Source organism: Pseudophryne corroboree, chromosome 6 (assembly GCF_028390025.1).
Source record: "Pseudophryne corroboree isolate aPseCor3 chromosome 6, aPseCor3.hap2, whole genome shotgun sequence".
Lineage (NCBI taxonomy): Eukaryota > Metazoa > Chordata > Amphibia > Anura > Myobatrachidae > Pseudophryne > Pseudophryne corroboree.
In genome coordinates this window covers 421,058,644-421,076,637 of record NC_086449.1, presented here as the reverse complement: position 1 = coordinate 421,076,637, position 17,994 = coordinate 421,058,644, and the positions used below count along the sequence as shown (strand labels likewise).

The 17,994-nt window shown below is 44.7% G+C and overlaps 1 protein-coding gene across 9 annotated transcripts in view; it reads right to left on the bottom strand.

The window, feature by feature from the left end:
• The window catches only part of MAGI2 (membrane associated guanylate kinase, WW and PDZ domain containing 2), a 1,309,326-nt gene that overhangs the window by 841,753 nt on the left and 449,579 nt on the right, over positions 1-17,994 (bottom strand). The window lies entirely within an intron of this gene.

Below are 17,994 nucleotides of genomic sequence, written 5' to 3'. Positions count from 1 at the left end.
CCGAGCGAACAACTCGGAATGAGGGCCAATATGTTACATTTCTCGTTTTAAATTTCGGTTGATTTGTGAATGCTTTGGCATTGGCAGCATACTACTAACATGTTCGAGTCTGCCAAATCATACAAGTGTGATAGAAGTTCATACACATCTATTGACATTAACTGCAGCGGTAAGACGAGACGTCGCTGACGAATTGCAATCAGAACAGAAAAAAGGAAACCCTAAGTAGCACTTTTAGGATGGCACTGGAAATAAAAGAAAATAGGACATTTGGACTGCACAAAAATATGATGCTCTTCTGTAGGGTATAGGTACTCGTACCCAGGGATACAGTTTGACAAACAAAGAAAACAAAGGGAGTGCACAAAATTGTGTGTAGTGAAAACTATTATCTATATAATAACACACTAAGGCCCTCAATCCGAGTTGCTCACCCGCTAGCTGCTTTTAGCTGCTGTGCAAACGCTAAGCCGCCGCCCTCTGGGAGTGTATATTAGCTTAGCAGAAGTGCGAATGAAAGTATCGCAGCGCTGCTACAAAAAAAAATTGTGCAGTTTCTGAGCAGCACCAGACCTACTCCCAGCTTGTGATCACTGCAGACTATTTAGTTCCTGTTTTGACGTCACAAACACGCCCTGCGTTCGGTCAGCCACGCCTACGTTTCCCCAGCCACTCTTGCATTTTTATCTGGCATGCCTGCGTTTTTTCACACACTCCCCGAAAACGGCCAGTTACCACCCAGAAACACCCACTTCCTGTCAATCACTCTGCGGCCAGCAGTGTGATTGAAAAGCGTCGCTAGACCTTGTGTGAAACTGCTACGGCTGTTGTGAAAGTACGTCGTGCTTGAGCATTGCACCTCATACGCATGCGCAGTATTGCCGTTTTTTGCCTGATCGTTGCGCTGCGACCGAAAACAGCTAGCGAACAACTCGGAATGACCACCTAAGCTCTGTCCTGTCTCCTACGTACATGCACAGTAATGACTCCATTACTAGGGAGATGGGATATACTGTAGCAAGAGAGAAGGGCCCGCCGGGAGGGAAGTATGGATCTGCAGAAGGGAGGAAGGGGATGAGTGGAAGGTTGGGTTGGAGTAGAGCAGGGATCTGATCAAGACAACATACAGTGCGGTAAGAGATGGGTCGTGGGAACAGGGCGGTACATAGTGGGGGCATGCTGTGACAAAGTAGCAGACAGAGGAAGTAGGGCAGATCAGGGGTGGAGCAGTGAGGGGTTGGGGTCTGGATATGCCCTGGAGAGGGCGGACAGCGATGACTCAGCATATGCCAGGTCTCTTTACTAGTAATAAGTAATAATATAAGGCACTTGTTCAGTTTTAGGAGGATAATCTTTAATGAAAATGGCTAAATAGAAAAATAACAGAAAATTAAAACATCATAGAAAATAGCTGCATGAGAGCAAAGAAATAAAGATTTTATAGATTTTAATATAACCTACTGTACTAAGAGGTATAATGATTTAAAAGCCAAATGTATACATAAAATGTCATGCAATCAACCAGAATATAAGGGAAATACATTTGTAAAAATAAAACCACATCAAAAATGCAAGATATAGAAATGCCACATGTATGGGCTGAGATCTTGCTAGATACGTAGAGTAATAAACACACAATTGTTCTCCAAGTAGGTAAGATGGTAGAAGATCTTACCAGTTCTTTAGGTAATAAGAAACACAACTGGGATGGTTCAAGATATGTTCAGTAAGCAGTCAGTAAATCAGGATGTAGTTACAAAAAAGGTACATTTTCATGTACAGCTTTGTGCAGTCCCACTTGGGAATATTAACAGAGTCTTTCCACCCTGACGAAAATTCTGAAACTAATTGAATATAGCCCAAAGACTGAATATGATATTAATGCCATATACAGTAATTTGTAGCGAGCAAAGGGTTCTAAAAGTCTGTATATAACGTAGGAAATAATTGATACAAATCAATGGAGAAGGCCACTCACGTATGCTAAGTTGCATAATAATAGCAATTAATACTAGAAAGAGACAGGTGGAGATGCCAACCATATAGGATACTGGTGAGACCGCATTAATAATACTGCGTCCATTTTTAGTGGACATAACTTAAGAAAGACAAATTATTTAGACTGTGCAAAGGCGGAACACTAAAATAGTACATGATCTACATCATAAAACTTACCTGACAATGAGTAGACTAAATTAATTCCAACAGAGAACTAAATGAAATGATAGTAGGTGAGGAATGAGGGTCAGGGTGAAGAGGAGAATCAATACCTGTCAACAGAATGGGTGAAAAACAGGGATTTATTTATCCACTGTGAGATGCTGTGGATACAGACTGCATATGCTTCTCTGTCTGTTAAGGTTCACAAAGATGAACCCTGTCCTCCTTTAACCCTCTCTTCCACCATGAAGGGGGCCCTTTCTCTCCACATGTACAGTTCTACCTGTGAATATAGGAACCACTAGTGTTAGAACTACCATCTCTGCAGGGAATGTGGCCGCTAAGAGGTCTGGAGCAAAGGCAGGTAGCTCTTCTCAGGCTTATGCTGGTCTTAGAAGAGCTTATGGGGGCCTAGTGTACTTAGAATTACATCGCCTGCCCCATCCAAAAAGGTTGCCATGGGGCAGTATGATGCAATTTACCACATCTGGGAGCAACTAAACGTTGGGCCCCAATCATTTGTCCTTTTTGTGCTTTATAAACATCAGCCCTGGTAGCAATTCCACGCCACTGCAGTGCTGTGCTACGAGCATGTCTGTGAGATGAGCAACACTTTGATCACAGACATTTATACTGCTATTAGTGTATCTATGATCACAGATGCTCATAGCCCTGTAGGGGTATGCGACCTCCACACAGCTATACAAGAGGATGAGCAGGTCATGCACTGCCGGAGCTCTGTTTGTTGGGTGCTGCCCCCTGCTGGACAGCAGACAGTAGTATTGTATGTGATAAGTTTTGGCAGGTATCTCCAGCTCACCTCAGACAAGCATGCAGCTGAGATAAGGTTGCAGTATGGCTCCAGCCATAGTTGTATGTACAAGACTGGCTTGTTTCTCTGTGAATGTAATCACATTTGTTCACTAGTACTGTATGCCAAGGCACGGCTATATTTAGCAATTTAGCAGTATTGACTTGCAGGAATGGTTTGTTCTTTTACCTTGTGTATCCCTCCTTGAAACACTCCCCAGCGGCTATGTCCTGCTCTCACCTCTTCATTTTCTCATGTAAGTAATCTTCTTTACAAAAACTAACAGATATATAAAATGGCCTCAATCAGCTCTTCCCTTTTCATGCTGGCTGTTCTTTTCTAAATAGGTTTTTATTATTAATTTATTTATGTTTAAACAGATGTTAATATGTAAATTGTGAATTAATGCTATCTTACCGATTATAAATTATTCTGTAACAATAGATTTCAAATCTCTGCGTTAATTCTGAGATTTCTGTAAAGGCCCCATCCACTAGTCCGATTTGGCCACTTTTCTTCAGATTTAGACGCATCTGACCGAAAAATCTGAAGAAAAGTGTTACATCGGATGTCTCTTCCGGTCTGATGCGCAGTCTAATGTCAGATATGTCTGAACTACAGATCTTTGTGGCTGCCCCAACTATTTATCTGAATCTGAAGAAATCAGGTACACATTGGAGTGTTTTTTTTAATTCAGATGTATCTGATAAGATGTATCTGTAGCGTCACTTGACTGGCATCTCCCTGGCCACTCCCACCCACCACAGGATGCGGCGGCAGCAGCAGCGTCAGATCAATCACATGTAGCATGTGTGCATCTGATATATCTGATGCGATCTGGCACATGATAGATCGCATCAGATGATAGCTGAAGTGAATGTAGTGAAAATTAAAGCAGGGTCCGATCCAATTCCCGGGACGCTCCCAGGAGAGATCAAGAGAAATCTGAAGTTCAGACAAGTCTGAGTAGTGGATGGTCACCTTAAGTTAAAAGATTTAAATGAAACCTATTACTTCCATTTACAACAGTCAGACAGTGACTGCTAATCCCAATGTAATTCTGGTATGTAACAACAAACTGCTGGAAACCAAGATACCACCATATCACAAAATGATGTGTCTTACATTATTATTTATATATCTATCACCAGTTATTTATATAGTGCACACATATTCTGCAACCCTTTACAGAGAATATTTGCCCATTCACATCAGTCCCTGCCACAGTGGAGCGTACAATCTATATTCCCTACCACATGTACACGCACACATCATTCACACCAGGGTTAATTTGTATTGGGAGCCAATTAACCTACCAGTAGTGGATTGTGGGAGGAAACCGGAGTACCCGGAGGAAACCCATGCAAGCACGAGGAGAATATACAAACTCCACACAGTTAGGGCCATGGTTGGAATCAAACCCATGACCTCAGTGCGATGAGGCAGTAATGCTAACCATTACACCATCCGTATTGCCCATTCAACATGTTTGCACAATTAAATATTAAGGCTAAGGTTGAATTATATTCAATTTGTATTAACATGAAACTTAATGTTAGATTGCACAGATCAATTGTCTTCTCAATCTGCTCTTTTTAATAAAGTTAGACACTGCTATCTGCTCACTCACCAGGTAAATGGGGCAAACAATGGGGGTGACTCAGACCTGATCGTAGATGTGCTAAATTTAGCACATCTACGATCAGCTTCCCTGACATGCGGGGGGGACGCCCAGCACAGGGCTAGTCCGCCCGCATGTCAGGCCCTACCCCGCTGCACAAATACATAAGCATCGCACAACAGCGATGCTTTTGTACTTGAAGAGTAGCTCCCAGCCAGCGCAGCTCCTGCGTGCTGGCAGGGAGCTACTCGTCGCTGCCCGGATCACAGTGGCTGCGTGTGATGTCATGCAGCCACCACGACCCCCCCCCCCCCCCCCTTCCCCACGGTCCTTGCCCGGACTGCACCCTCTAAGTGGCGGCCAAATTCTGCCGGTCCACCTCCTCCCACCCAGCGACCACCTCTGCCTGTCAACCAGGCAGATGCGATCGCAGGGCTAAGACAGCCGTCAGCTGTCTGGCATTTGCCGACACAAAAATGCCCAGTATGTATGCACCTTTACTGTCATTTTACTTGCTAATGCAGCAAGACATCAAAAAAATGTTAATCTTTCAATGTGTGCATTGAAGTTGCAATATATTTTACATTTCCATAACTTTCATATATTTACCATATTTTCGCACAAATCATATGTATTTAAAGATCATTTACATAGTTACACATGCATACTGTACATCAACAAAAAAAATGCACCTCAGCCAGTGGCGTAACTTCATTCCAGTTGCCCGAAGGCAAAACAGATTTTGTGCCCGACCCCTTACAAAAAATGATTAGTATTTTAATTGACTCTTCTATACCCACCACTACATCACTGACCCCTCAATACTTGCTGCTACATCACTGACTCTTCAATACTCACCACTACATAACTGACCCCTCTATACCCTACAAAAAATCACTGGCCCCTCTATACCCTACACTAAACTACTGACCCATTTATATCCTACAATAAATTACTGACTCCTCTATACCATACACTACATTACTGACCCCATTGTAGGTAAAAACACACACACATTGGCACGGATAGAAAAATAATAAAGCTCATAGGCCACCACAAATTCACATAGGCCCCAACAGGAAAATAAAAAAACACATGGGCACTTATAGAAAATAATACAGCACAAAGGCTGCCATAGGAAAATAACATAGTACATAGGCCACCACAGGAACATAATACAGCACACAGGCCACTGCAGGAACATAATACAGCACATAGGCCACCGCAGGAAAATTATACAGTACATGGGTCCCCGCAGGAACATAATACAGCACATAGGCAACTGCAGGAAAATAATACAGCACATAGGCCTCCCCGCAAGAACATAATACAGCACATAGGCCACCACAATGAAAATAAAAAAACACACTGGCTTCACATGAAAAATAACCAACACATTGGCACTGATAGGAAAAAAAAACCCAACACATTGGCACTGATAGCAAAATCAAAACTTACTATCTGAATGAGTATCTAAGCTTCAGGTTGTAGCACACTCTCTGTGGCTGCTTGGTGTGTCTCTCCCTTTTATTATAACTAGGAACCCCTGTGCCCCCCTTTTATAGGCATCCCACCCTTCAGTCTGTGCCTCAGCCTTACCCCCTTCACTCTATGCCTCTCAGCCTGCTCCCCATTACTCTGTGCCTATCAGCCTGCTCCCACTTCACAATGTGCCTCTCAGCCTGCTCCCCTTTACTCTGTGCCTATCAGCCTGCTCCCCATTACTCTGTGCCTCTCAGCCTGCACCCTTCACTCTGGGGTATATGCAATAGCGGGCGAATTGGCAAAATAGGCGAATTCCGGGCCGTTTTCGCCTCCAAAAATCAATTTGCCTATGCAGTGCAGTCATTTTTCGCAAAAAAACGGCCCGTCAAAATTCGCCTTTTCTCAATTCGCCTTTTTCCGAATTCGCCTTTTCTGCAATGGTACAGATGCTGCAATTCGCCTCCAGCATATTCAATTCAAGTTTGGAAATTCGCCTGCAGTGCTTTTAGACAGCAAATTCGCGATTTTCACTCCGCCACACTTTGGAGGGTGAAAACAAATAAAAAATTTTTAAACATGTTTTTTTTTGTGTTTTTTTTTTTAGGAATAGCAGATCTATTTATATTAGAAGGGATTAGGTTTTTTTTTTTTTTTGGGGGGAGGCACAAATATTATTTATATATTTTTTAAAATAATATTTTTATTTTTTTATTTTTTTTATTGCTGGAACGGTAAAATCCGGGGAAAAAATGGCGTGGGGTCCCCCCTCCAAAGCATAACCAGCCTCGGGCTCATTGAGCTGGTCCTGGTTCTAAAAATGCGGGGGAAAAATTGACAGGGGATCCCCCGTATTTTTAAAACCAGCACCGGGCTCTGCGCCTGATGCTGGTGCCAAAAATACGGGGGACAAAACGAGTAGGGGTCCCCCGTATTTTTAACACCAGCATCGGGCTCCACTAGCTGGACAGATAATGCCACAGCCGGGGGTCACTTTTATACAGTGCCCTGCGGCCGTGGCATCAAATATCCAACTAGTCACCCCTGGCCGGGGAACCCTGGGGGAATGGGGACCCCTTCAATCAAGGGGTCCCCCCCCCCCAGCCACCCAAGGGCCAGGGGTGAAGCCCGAGGCTGTCCCCCCCCATCCAATGGGCTGCGGATGGGGGGGCTGATAGCCTTTGTGTTCAAAAAAAAAGATATTGTTTTTTCCATTAGTACTACAAGTCCCAGCAAGCCTCCCCTGCAAGCTGGTACTTGGAGAACCACAAGTACCAGCATGCGGGAGAAAAACGGGCCCGCTGGTACCTGTAGTTCTAATGGAAAAAAAATACCCAAATAAAAACAGGACACAGACACCGTCGACAGTAAAACTTTATTACACACTGCCGACACACACATACTTACCTATGTTCACACGCCGACATCGGTCCTCTTCTCCATGTAGAATCCCGGGGTACCTGAAAATAAAAGATCAATTATACTCACCTCAACAGGCTCCAGAGATAAATCCACGGACTTGGCAAAAAAAGAAAGCGCATTTACCCGCACCAAAAACGGACTGAAAGGTGTCCCATGCTGACACATGGGACACCTATCCACGATTAAGATCTGTCAGTGACAGTTGTCACTGACAGGTCTCTAAGCCAATCAGGAAGCGCAACTTCGTTGCGCTAACCTGATTGGCTGATCGCTGTGACAGCGCATCGCACAGCTCCCTCCATTATATTCAATGGTGGGAACTTAGCGGCTAGCGGTGAGGTCACCCGCCGGTCAGCGGTGACCGGCGGGTGACCCCACCGCTAGCCGCTAAGTTCCCACCATTGAAAGTAATGGAGGGAGCTGTGCGAGGCGCTGTCAGAGTACAGACGGCGTCCAGCCAATCAGATGAGCGCCACGGCAGTAGCGCTTCCTGATTGGCTGAAGGGACATCAGTGACAGGAGTCACGTGATGTCCCGGCATTCGGGGAGAGGGGTCCCATGTGTCAGCATGGGACCCCTTTCGGTCCGCAGGTCCGGTTGTTCGTTTTCTTTTTTTGCCAAGTCCGTGGATTTATCTCTGGAGCCTGTTGAGGTGAGTATAATTGATCTTTTATTTTCAGGTACCCCGGGATTCTACATGGAGAAGAGGACCGATGTCGGCGTGTGAACATAGGTAAGTATGTGTGTGTCGGCAGTGTGTAATAAAGTTTTACTGTCGACGGTGTCTGTGTCCTGTTTTTATTTGGGTATTTTTTTTCCATTAGAACTACAGGTACCAGCGGGCCCGTTTTTCTCCCGCATGCTGGTACTTGTGGTTCTCCAAGTACCAGCTTGCGGGGGAGGCTTGCTGGGACTTGTAGTACTAATGGAAAAAACAATATCTTTTTTTTTAACACAAAGGCTATCAGCCCTCCCATCCGCAGCCCATTGGATGGGGGGGGACAGCCTCGGGCTTCACCCCTGGCCCTTGGGTGGCTGGGGGGGGGACCCCTTGATTGAAGGGGTCCCCACTCCCCCAGGGTACCCCGGCCAGGGGTGACTAGTTGGATATTTGATGCCACGGCCGCAGGGCACTATATAAAAGTGACCCCCGGCTGTGGCATTATCTGTCCAGCTAGTGGAGCCCGATGCTGGTGTTAAAAATACGGGGGACCCCTACTCGTTTTGTCCCCCGTATTTTTGGCACCAGCATCAGGCGCAGAGCCCGGTGCTGGTTTTAAAAATACGGGGGATCCCTGCCCGATTTTTCCCCTGCATTTTTAGAACCAGGACCAGCTCGATGAGCCCGAGGCTGGTTATGCTTTGGAGGGGGGACCCCACGCCATTTTTTTTTCGGGTTTTTCCCCGTTTTTTCCCGTTTTTTAAAATCGCGGTAAAATCCGCAAAATCGGCCGATTTTCGCCCGCGACTCTGGCGAATCCGTTTTTCATTGCATATGGTGAATTCCGGAAGCCACCTTCCGGAATTCACCTGGCGAATTTGGTCGAATTGAAAAAACGGCGATAATTGCCGCGATTTCGCCCGCTATTGCATATACCCCTCTGTGTCGCTCAATGGCGACAGCAATATGCGGTCAGTGGGGCCACGCATGCGCAATAGCCCTGGCAGCGCTCAAATGCAAATACAGGCTCCTGCAGGTGACAGTTATTACATGCCACCGGTAAATCGCATCCTGCGATAACATTGCACCTGATCACATTGTAAATATAATTTTTTTAATTTAAAACACACTGCACACATGATTTATATAGCTTAATGAAACTCACAAAAAAATGTTGCCATAGAAACACAAAGAGGAGTAAAAAGCAATACCCTCTTCATAATTTTCATTACCAAAATATTAAAGTTAAAGTTAAACATATGATTTACTGTCACAGTCACAGTCAGACAGTCTGACTGTACTCACAATTACAGCAGAGTCTTCAGTCAGTTCTCCAGTCCTCATTGTCCCCAGGGCAGAGCACAAAGGCAAGCAGAGTGCAGGCTGCTGTGCACAGGTGTTTTACCTCACGTGCCCTGCCGAATGCCAAGATGCACTACCTGCTGCTGAGGGTGCCGGGGTCAGGGACTGTCAGAGTCAGGCAGTGCCTTCTGCCTAGGGTCTAATTTCTAGACTCTGGGACAGGGGCTCAGGCAGGTAGGGTACTTCTGCAGCACATGGGTGTTTAAGGCCAGCCGGCTAAGGCTGGCACATGTAGTACCATGCGCTGCCTCTGCTCTTCTCTCTCCCGCGTCTGCAGTGCTCACAAAATTCCATGGGCAACACGGGCAATTGGGAGGAAAAACCAGCAGGACAATGAAGCTGGGCAGCAAGAGCGGACAGGTGCTGGCACCAGGATGACTGCCCTACTTGCCAGCTCGTAGAACAGCCACTGCACAGGGTGCGGCAGGCGGCACTTGCACCACTGGAGCCGTGGCTCATTACATTAGTGTGCACACTCTTATGATTGAGTCGGTGTACAGTGAAGGAGCCTTGTGCCCCCTTCAGAGCTGGAGCCCGGCGGCAACCGACTCTGTTGCCTCCGAGACTTTCACCCCTGACCTCAGCTAAGCAGAATTTAAAATGTAAACGTTTCAAGTATTGCAGAGGATGATTCTAAAGTGCTCAGAACCCAAACTTAAATGTGATACTATGGGGTACGTATTTACTAAAGTACTTATTTATAGAAGTGGAGATTTGCCCATAGCAACCAATCAGATTCTACTTACCATTCAATAAATATGTGGTCTATTTACTAAGCCTTGGATAGAGATAAATTGTACGGAGATAAAGTACCAGCCAATCAGCTCATTACTGCCATGTCACAGGCTGAATTTAAAAATTGACAGGATCTGGTTGGCTGGAACTTTATCTCCGTCCACTTTATCTCCATCCAAGGCTTAGAAAACAGATCCATAATCTCGTCCACTTTATCTTCGTCCAAGGCTTAGAAAACAGACCCCTATATACACCCCTATAACTCTTTCCACCATTTCCATGTGAACATGGAATATCTTAATAGACCATGCAGTTTTATGATACATGTTGCAGGAGCAGACTGCAGGCACACACCTTATTATGTAAATAGGTGGTAAAGTACGAGTATTCCTACATATTACTTGCACTGTAGAGCTACATTTTCTGTCATTCATAAATCACCCCAGGGGTAGCTTATCTTAAACCAGCTGTGCTTATGTACAATATTTGTGTATTATAGGCAAAAAATAAATTATTGTACATTAAAAGAAGCACAGTTTGTGTTAACAGGGAATAATATTGTTGAGGAGGGGATTACTTTTTTTTATATATATTGGGATTGATTCAATTGCGAGCTGTGCTGGTGATGTCCGTGATCTAGTGACCTCAGATACTGCACTCATGGTAGCCCGGAAGATCGTGTATTTTGTAAACACTCCTATGGGGCTGTAAACCAAAATCATGGTGATTTGGGGGTGAACTGGTGTGCCATTGCTGGTGTTCCAAAGCTGTTGCAGTGGCACATCACCCAGCAATTGAATCGACCCATTGTGTAATCATATACAAAGATCAAGAGAAAATAAATTGTCCCTTGTGGTACACAAAAATGACACTTCTTTCTTTTCTCTTTATCTTTGTACAAGCTAATCTTCCTAAATGTCACTGGTAGCACCCACTAGACAATATAGGAGTATAAATATGTATTCATACTATTTTAGGGGTCTATATAGACATTTATAATTAAAATTCAGGTATGGTGGATTAGTAACCATGCCAATACCTGGAAGAAGTCTACAGTATAAAATGGTACACTAAATCACGGTTTGATGCCATAGCCTTTTTGCTAAATAGAGCCATTTTCATGAATCGCCATTGTGTCCAGGCACATTTGTCACAATATATTTACAATGATAATACAGTATAGTCACAAAGTAAAGGTTTACAAAACAGCTACTCTACGTCAGAAGTCACATTATAACATAAAAAAAATTGGGCACCAATAATTTTACTAGGCTGGGTCCAGCAACATGTATAACATGTATATAAACAGATTTCATACGTGATAACTCTTATATAAATGATATTAACATGGTAACCAAGATTGTGCATTTCATAAATCAGACTGCAGGGGAAAATGATCAAACCTTCTAAAAGGGAAAACCGGAGGTGTTTCCCGAAGCAACCAATCAGAATCTAGTTATAATTTACCCAGTATAGTCTAGTATAGTCTAGTAGCTAGAATCTGATTGATTTATTTGAGCAAAATCCCCACTTTTCCTTTATAGAATTTTTGAGAATTCTCCCTTCATATTATTAACAGCAAAATAAAAAAATACTAATCTATACTAATAACATACTTGCCTACTTTTGAAAACTAGTTTCAAGGAGATTATAGTCTATAGTAGAATGTGGTGCGCGAAGCGTGGTGTGCCATTAAGAGGGCATCTCATGCTCTTCCCAAAGGACGAGCTTAGCTCAACATATGGGAGTGTCTAAGCTTAAATGCTTGTTGCTAAATATTTCTATATAAAATCAGTAGCAATATATTTTGGGAAATTTTGCAATTATTGGTACTAACATTGCTGCCTGCAATACTGCATTTGCATATTTCTTTTCTTCTCACTTAGCACAACACACATGATAAATGTGATGCCTATGCAATAAATTCCAAATGCAGTTTGACCTTGTGGGAATTCTTATTGTAATGATCATTTCTTGGTAAATAAAAAAAAGGTTTTTGTATTGTCCTTTTTGTGTGTTTAACTAAAGATTACTAATAAAACATTCCACAGTTCACACCCACTAGCAGCAGATGCTAAGATAAGATCACATGGGTCAGGCAAGCTGTTTTCTCTACTGCCAGGGGTCCTACATGATTTTGCTGAGAGTCAGGCAGCAGAGGCTGATGAGCTGGATCCTGGACAGAAGTAATGCTAGTGACTACAGCAAATCACTGTTCTTGTCCAAAACCTCCTTAGTAGAACACAGGCTGCAGTGAAGAATCTAAAGAATAGGCAGATTTGATTTATAATGCAGAGCAGCATGAGATAGGAGCTTCAGGAACCAGGAGGCACTGGCATATCTATAATGGGTGCAGTGTGTGTGGTGCACACGGGCCCCTGGGTCCAGAGGGGGCCCACACCGCATACACTGCACTCATTTCTTCTATACTTACCTTTCCGGCGTCCATCGGTGACTGAGTGTGGGCCCCCTCCTCTCCCATAGCCATCACCGCCGCTGCTAGCGCACTGAGCGCTAGAGATTCTGGCACAGTGGCATTTTTTGCCAGAGTCTCTAGCGTGGCGCCCATTTTTCGGAGTCCTGCGCATGCACTGTAGACTCTGGCACTATGCCAGAGTCTCAGCGCTGAGAGCGCTAACAGCGGCGGTGACGGCTACAGGAGAGGAGGGGGCCCACATACGGTGTCTGCACACGGGTCCCCTCTTCTCTAGAAATGCCGCTGCCGGGAGGGTAAGCAACTATGATTAATAATGATATAATAAGCAACTGGACCTGCTACATAATTACATTACTCTATAGTACCACTACCCTTGTCCCTGCTTTATTCAAGGCATTTACAAAGTTGATCCTATTACAAGTTCATTTATCCTGTTGCTATAATATCACTATATAAACAAGCAATCATTTCTCTTCAATTCATAAAAATCAGGTATTAAAGTGAAAAGCAAACATTCATCACACATGGTTGTTGAAGAGAAAAGCTATGAAATGATAAACAAATATTACCTTGTTGTTAAAAATGACCTGATGTGCTTTCATTGCAGCTTGGTTATTGCGTTTCATATCTTGTGGTTTTAGGGCCTTATTCAGGTTTGTTAGCAAACCAAAAAAGATAGCAATTGGCCAAAACCATGTTGTACTGCAGGTGTGGCAGATGTAAGATGTGCTGAGAGAGTTAGATTTGGGTGGGGTGTGTTCAAACTGAAATCTAAATTGCAGTGTAGAAATTAAGCAGTAAGTATTTATACCGCACAGAAACAATATAACCCACCCAACTCTAACTCTCTCTGCACATGTTATATTTGCCTCACCTGCAGTGCAACATGGTTTTGCCCATTTGCTAACTTTTTTGGTTTGCTGACAATTCTAAGTAACCATTAGGGGGGTATCTATTTAGAGGTGAAACAACATCGGACATTTTTTGCAAATTTTCTGATGCTTCACCTATATCCTTTTACAGATCCTTTTACAGGCTATTCAATTTGGATCACCCATAAAAAATTAGCTTTCCTCTCAAACACACAGGTTTATTGAAACATGTGAGCTTTCTGTAGAAACAGCCCCATTTTTGCATGAAAACTGGGCTGTTTCCGGGGATTTGGTTTTGTCTGCCCTAGGCAGGTGAAACAAAATCCCTGATAATTTACATCTTGCACCAGTTTATCAGGGCTAATTGGATAGCCCCCGGTGGGAAAATTAGCCATGGTAAATGACAGCGGCTAAATGGATACCCCCCTTAGGGGAACATTTACTAAGCAGTGATAAGAGCGGAGAAGTGAGCCAGTGGAGAAATTACCCCATCAACCAAACAGCAGCTCTGTATCATTTTATAGTATACAAATTATAGATGTTGCTTCAGTGCTGATTGGTTGCCATGGGCAACTTCTCCACTGGCTCACTTCTCCGCTCTTATCACTGCTTAGTAAATGTACCCCTTAGTGTGCTACTCATGCATTCTAATAATGCCAGATGTGTACACTCAACATGCAGTGAAGTTTAATACTTGGGAAATGGTTCATAGCAATGATTGGATTGTTTCACCAAGGGGTGGAATTCTAGCTCCTTTTTGGATCTTTCCAGATTATAAGATCTTTGTACAACACTAGCACATTTCATAAATAAAAAGTATAATCATGTGATATTGTCACAACTGAGGGCCTGAGCTGACGGGAGGCAGCCTCAGTTGTAGGGGCTGAGATGTACCGGAACCTGGGAGGTTGTATCAGACCCCTGGACATGTAAGTAACATGAAGAATAACTGCCCGAAGGCGTGACCACGACAACTTAGATAAAAGTCAATGATGTTTATTATGACAACTCCGCAACACAGCAGCAGTAAAAGAAAACATAAAAGTCAGCAAAGAATAAATACAGTTCCTGGGTACTACAGGGTGGCAAGAGCCACAGGTCACTGGTAGTGTGAGATAGTTCTTAATATCTTCTAGATGGAAAGTCCTTACCAGGCCCGACTGTAGCAATAGAGATAGCCCAGGATTGTACCAGCTGGTGTTCCAGGAAAAGCTGGGCTGCTGTAGATAAAACGGCTGCTGTGGATACTGGCTGGAACCAGACTGTTGTTAGCACGGAGTGGATACTGGCTGGAACCAGTTAAATAATAAATGAACTTGAGAGCGATGAAATAAGCTGAAGTTTTGGAGTTTGAGAGCGGTGAAATAATAATACCGGTGATAAATGATATCTGTAGAAAAGGGTACCGGCACTTTAAGAAGAGCTGACCTCTGCTGGAAGCTGTATGCTGAAAGCAGGTAGATCTGTAGCTGGAAACAGATGAGTTCCAATGGATGGAAAAGTCAGGCTACACCGCAGGTGGAATGCTGGTGCGGGTCTCTGTAGTGGAAGTCTTGAGACAGGAGCTGGAACCTGGAAGACAGTCACAGGAGAGAGACAAACTGGAACTAGGTTAGACAACCGAAGCACTGACGCCTTCCTTGCTCAGGCACAGTGTATTTATACCTGCAGCAAGGAAGGGATTGGCTAGGCAATTATGCAGATTAACAATACAGACAATGGATTGGTGGAAATGATCAGCTGACAACATCCAAGATGGCTGCGCCCATGCAGACACTTGGAGGGAAGTTTGGTTTGTAATCCATGTGGTAATGAAGACAGTAATGGCGGCGCCAGCCACCGGAGACAGGAGACGCCAGGCTGACAAGTGCACATCCAACCACGCGGACACAGCGGAGGCCGCGGCTGACGTAATCGCCACTCTGACACTCTGCATGCAGAAGCTCAGGGACGGCCGCGGAGGCCGCGGGAGACGCCATGCCAGATGTATTATGGTGTTACTGTGACAGCGTCTCAGAGAGACAGGAGAGGATGCAGGGATGTGAACATTAGGATAACAGATGGGATCCGGTCCTGGAGCGCTGAGCCAGCCTTAGGAGGCATCTGATGGGTAAGAAGTGGCGTCCAGATACCCGGATCGTGACAGCACCCCCCCTTTAGGAGTGGCCCCAGGACACTTCTTTGGCTTTTGAGGAAACTTGGAATGGAATCTCCGGACCAAGGCAGGAGCATGGACATCAGAAGCATTGGTCCATGAACGTTCCTCAGGGCCATAACCCTTCCAGTCAATAAGATACTGTAGTTGACCGTAACGGTGACGTGAGTCCAGGATCTTGGCCACTTCATACTCAACGCCTCGTTGAGTTTGGACTTTCGGAGTTGGAGGAAGTGAGGAATGAAACCGATTCAAGATCAGCGGTTTCAACAGGGAAACATGGAATGTCCTGGGTATCTTTAAGAAGGGAGGCAACTGGAGTCTGTAAGCAACAGGATTGATGACTTGTTCAATTTTAAAAGGACCAATGTAGCGAGGTGCAAACTTCATACTGGGAACTCTTAACCTCAAATTCTTCGTGGATAACCATACCCGATCACCCACCTTGAGAGCAGGAACTGCTCGACGCTTCTTATCCGCAAACTTCTTGTACCTGAATGATGCCTTGAGCAGAGCTGATCGTACGCTCTTCCAGATATTGGCAAACTGATGCAAGGTGATATCCACTGCTGGAACAGAAGTTGCTGGAAGCGGTTGGAACTCAGGGACTTTAGGGTGGAATCCAAAGTTAGTGAAGAATGGTGTAGAAGAAGATGAGGAATGATACTGGTTGTTATGACAGAACTCGGCCCAGGGAAGTAATTGAACCCAGTCATCTTGAGAGGAGGACACATAGATGCGGAGGAAGGCCTCCAAGTCCTGATTCACCCTCTCAGTTTGACCATTGGTCTGAGGATGGTAAGCCGTGGAAAACTTTAGCTTGACTTGGAGGACTTGACATAAACTTCGCCAGAATTTGGCTGTGAATTGAACTCCTCGATCAGAGATAATTTCTTCAGGAAGACCGTGGAGTCGGAAGATCTCTTGTATGAATACTTGAGCCAACTTGGAAGCTGACGGAAGACCGGTGAGAGGAATGAAGTGTGCCATCTTGGTGAACCGGTCAACTACCACCCAGATGGTATTGAACTTGTTGCACATGGGTAAGTCTGTAATGAAATCCATCGACAAGTGGGTCCATGGTCGACGGGGAACGGATAGTGGAACCAGTTGCCCCGCAGGCGACTGGCGGGATACTTTATGTTGGGCACACTTTGGGCAAGATGCAATAAACTCCAAGACGTCCTTTTTCAGAGTTGGCCACCAATAGGACCTAGAGATAAACTCCAGGGTTTTTTGGATACCTGTATGTCCGGCAAAACGGGAAGCATGGGCCCAATGCATGAGCTTCTTCCTTAGCATCGGCTTCACAAAACTTTTCCCTGATGGGGGCGTAGAGTCCATCCCTACCGTGGAGAATGCCAACGGATTTATAATAGGATGCTTGTCTGAAGACTCTGACTCATTTTCTTGCTCCCATGAGCGGGAAAGGGCATCGGCCTTGCGATTCTGAGAGCCCGGACAGAACTGGAGTTTAAAGTCGAACCTGGAAAAGAAAAGTGCCCATCTGGCCTGACGAGGGTTGAGACATTGTGCGCCCTTCAGGTATAAAAGGTTCTTGTGGTCTGTAAGTATAGTGATTGAATGAGAAGCTCCCTCCAACAGATATCTCCACTCCTCCAGAGCGAGCTTGATGGCTAGCAACTCCTGGTCGCCAATGGCATAGTTGCGCTCTGCTGGGGAGAACTTCCGGGAGAAGAAACTGCAAGGATGTACATGGCCATCTTTAGCCCTCTGAGATAACACCGCTCCTACTCCCACGGAGGAGGCATCCACCTCTAAGATGAAAGGAGAGTCGATGTCGGGCTGTTTCAGAACTGGTGCCGAGATGAACCTTTGTTTTAACAGATGAAAGGCTTGCATAGCTTCCTCAGACCACTTGGACGGGTTAGCACCCTTCTTAGTTAAAGCAGTAATAGGCGCCACAATGGTGGAAAAGTCTCGTATAAACTTTCTGTAATAATTGGCGAACCCTAGGAACCTCTGGACCCCTTTGAGGGTTAAGGGTACCGGCCAATTCCGGATTGCTTGTAGTTTCTCAGGATCCATCTCTAGTCTGGAACCGGACACAATGTACCCAAGAAACGGAATGGACTTGACTTCAAAGACGCATTTCTCTAATTTGCAATAGAGATGATTGACACGGAGACGGGACAGAACCTCCTTTACCCAAAAACGATGTTCCTCTAAATCGTTGGCAAAAATGAGGATATCGTCTAGATAGACCACGACATGACGATATAAAATGTCTCTGAAGATCTCATTGACAAAATGCT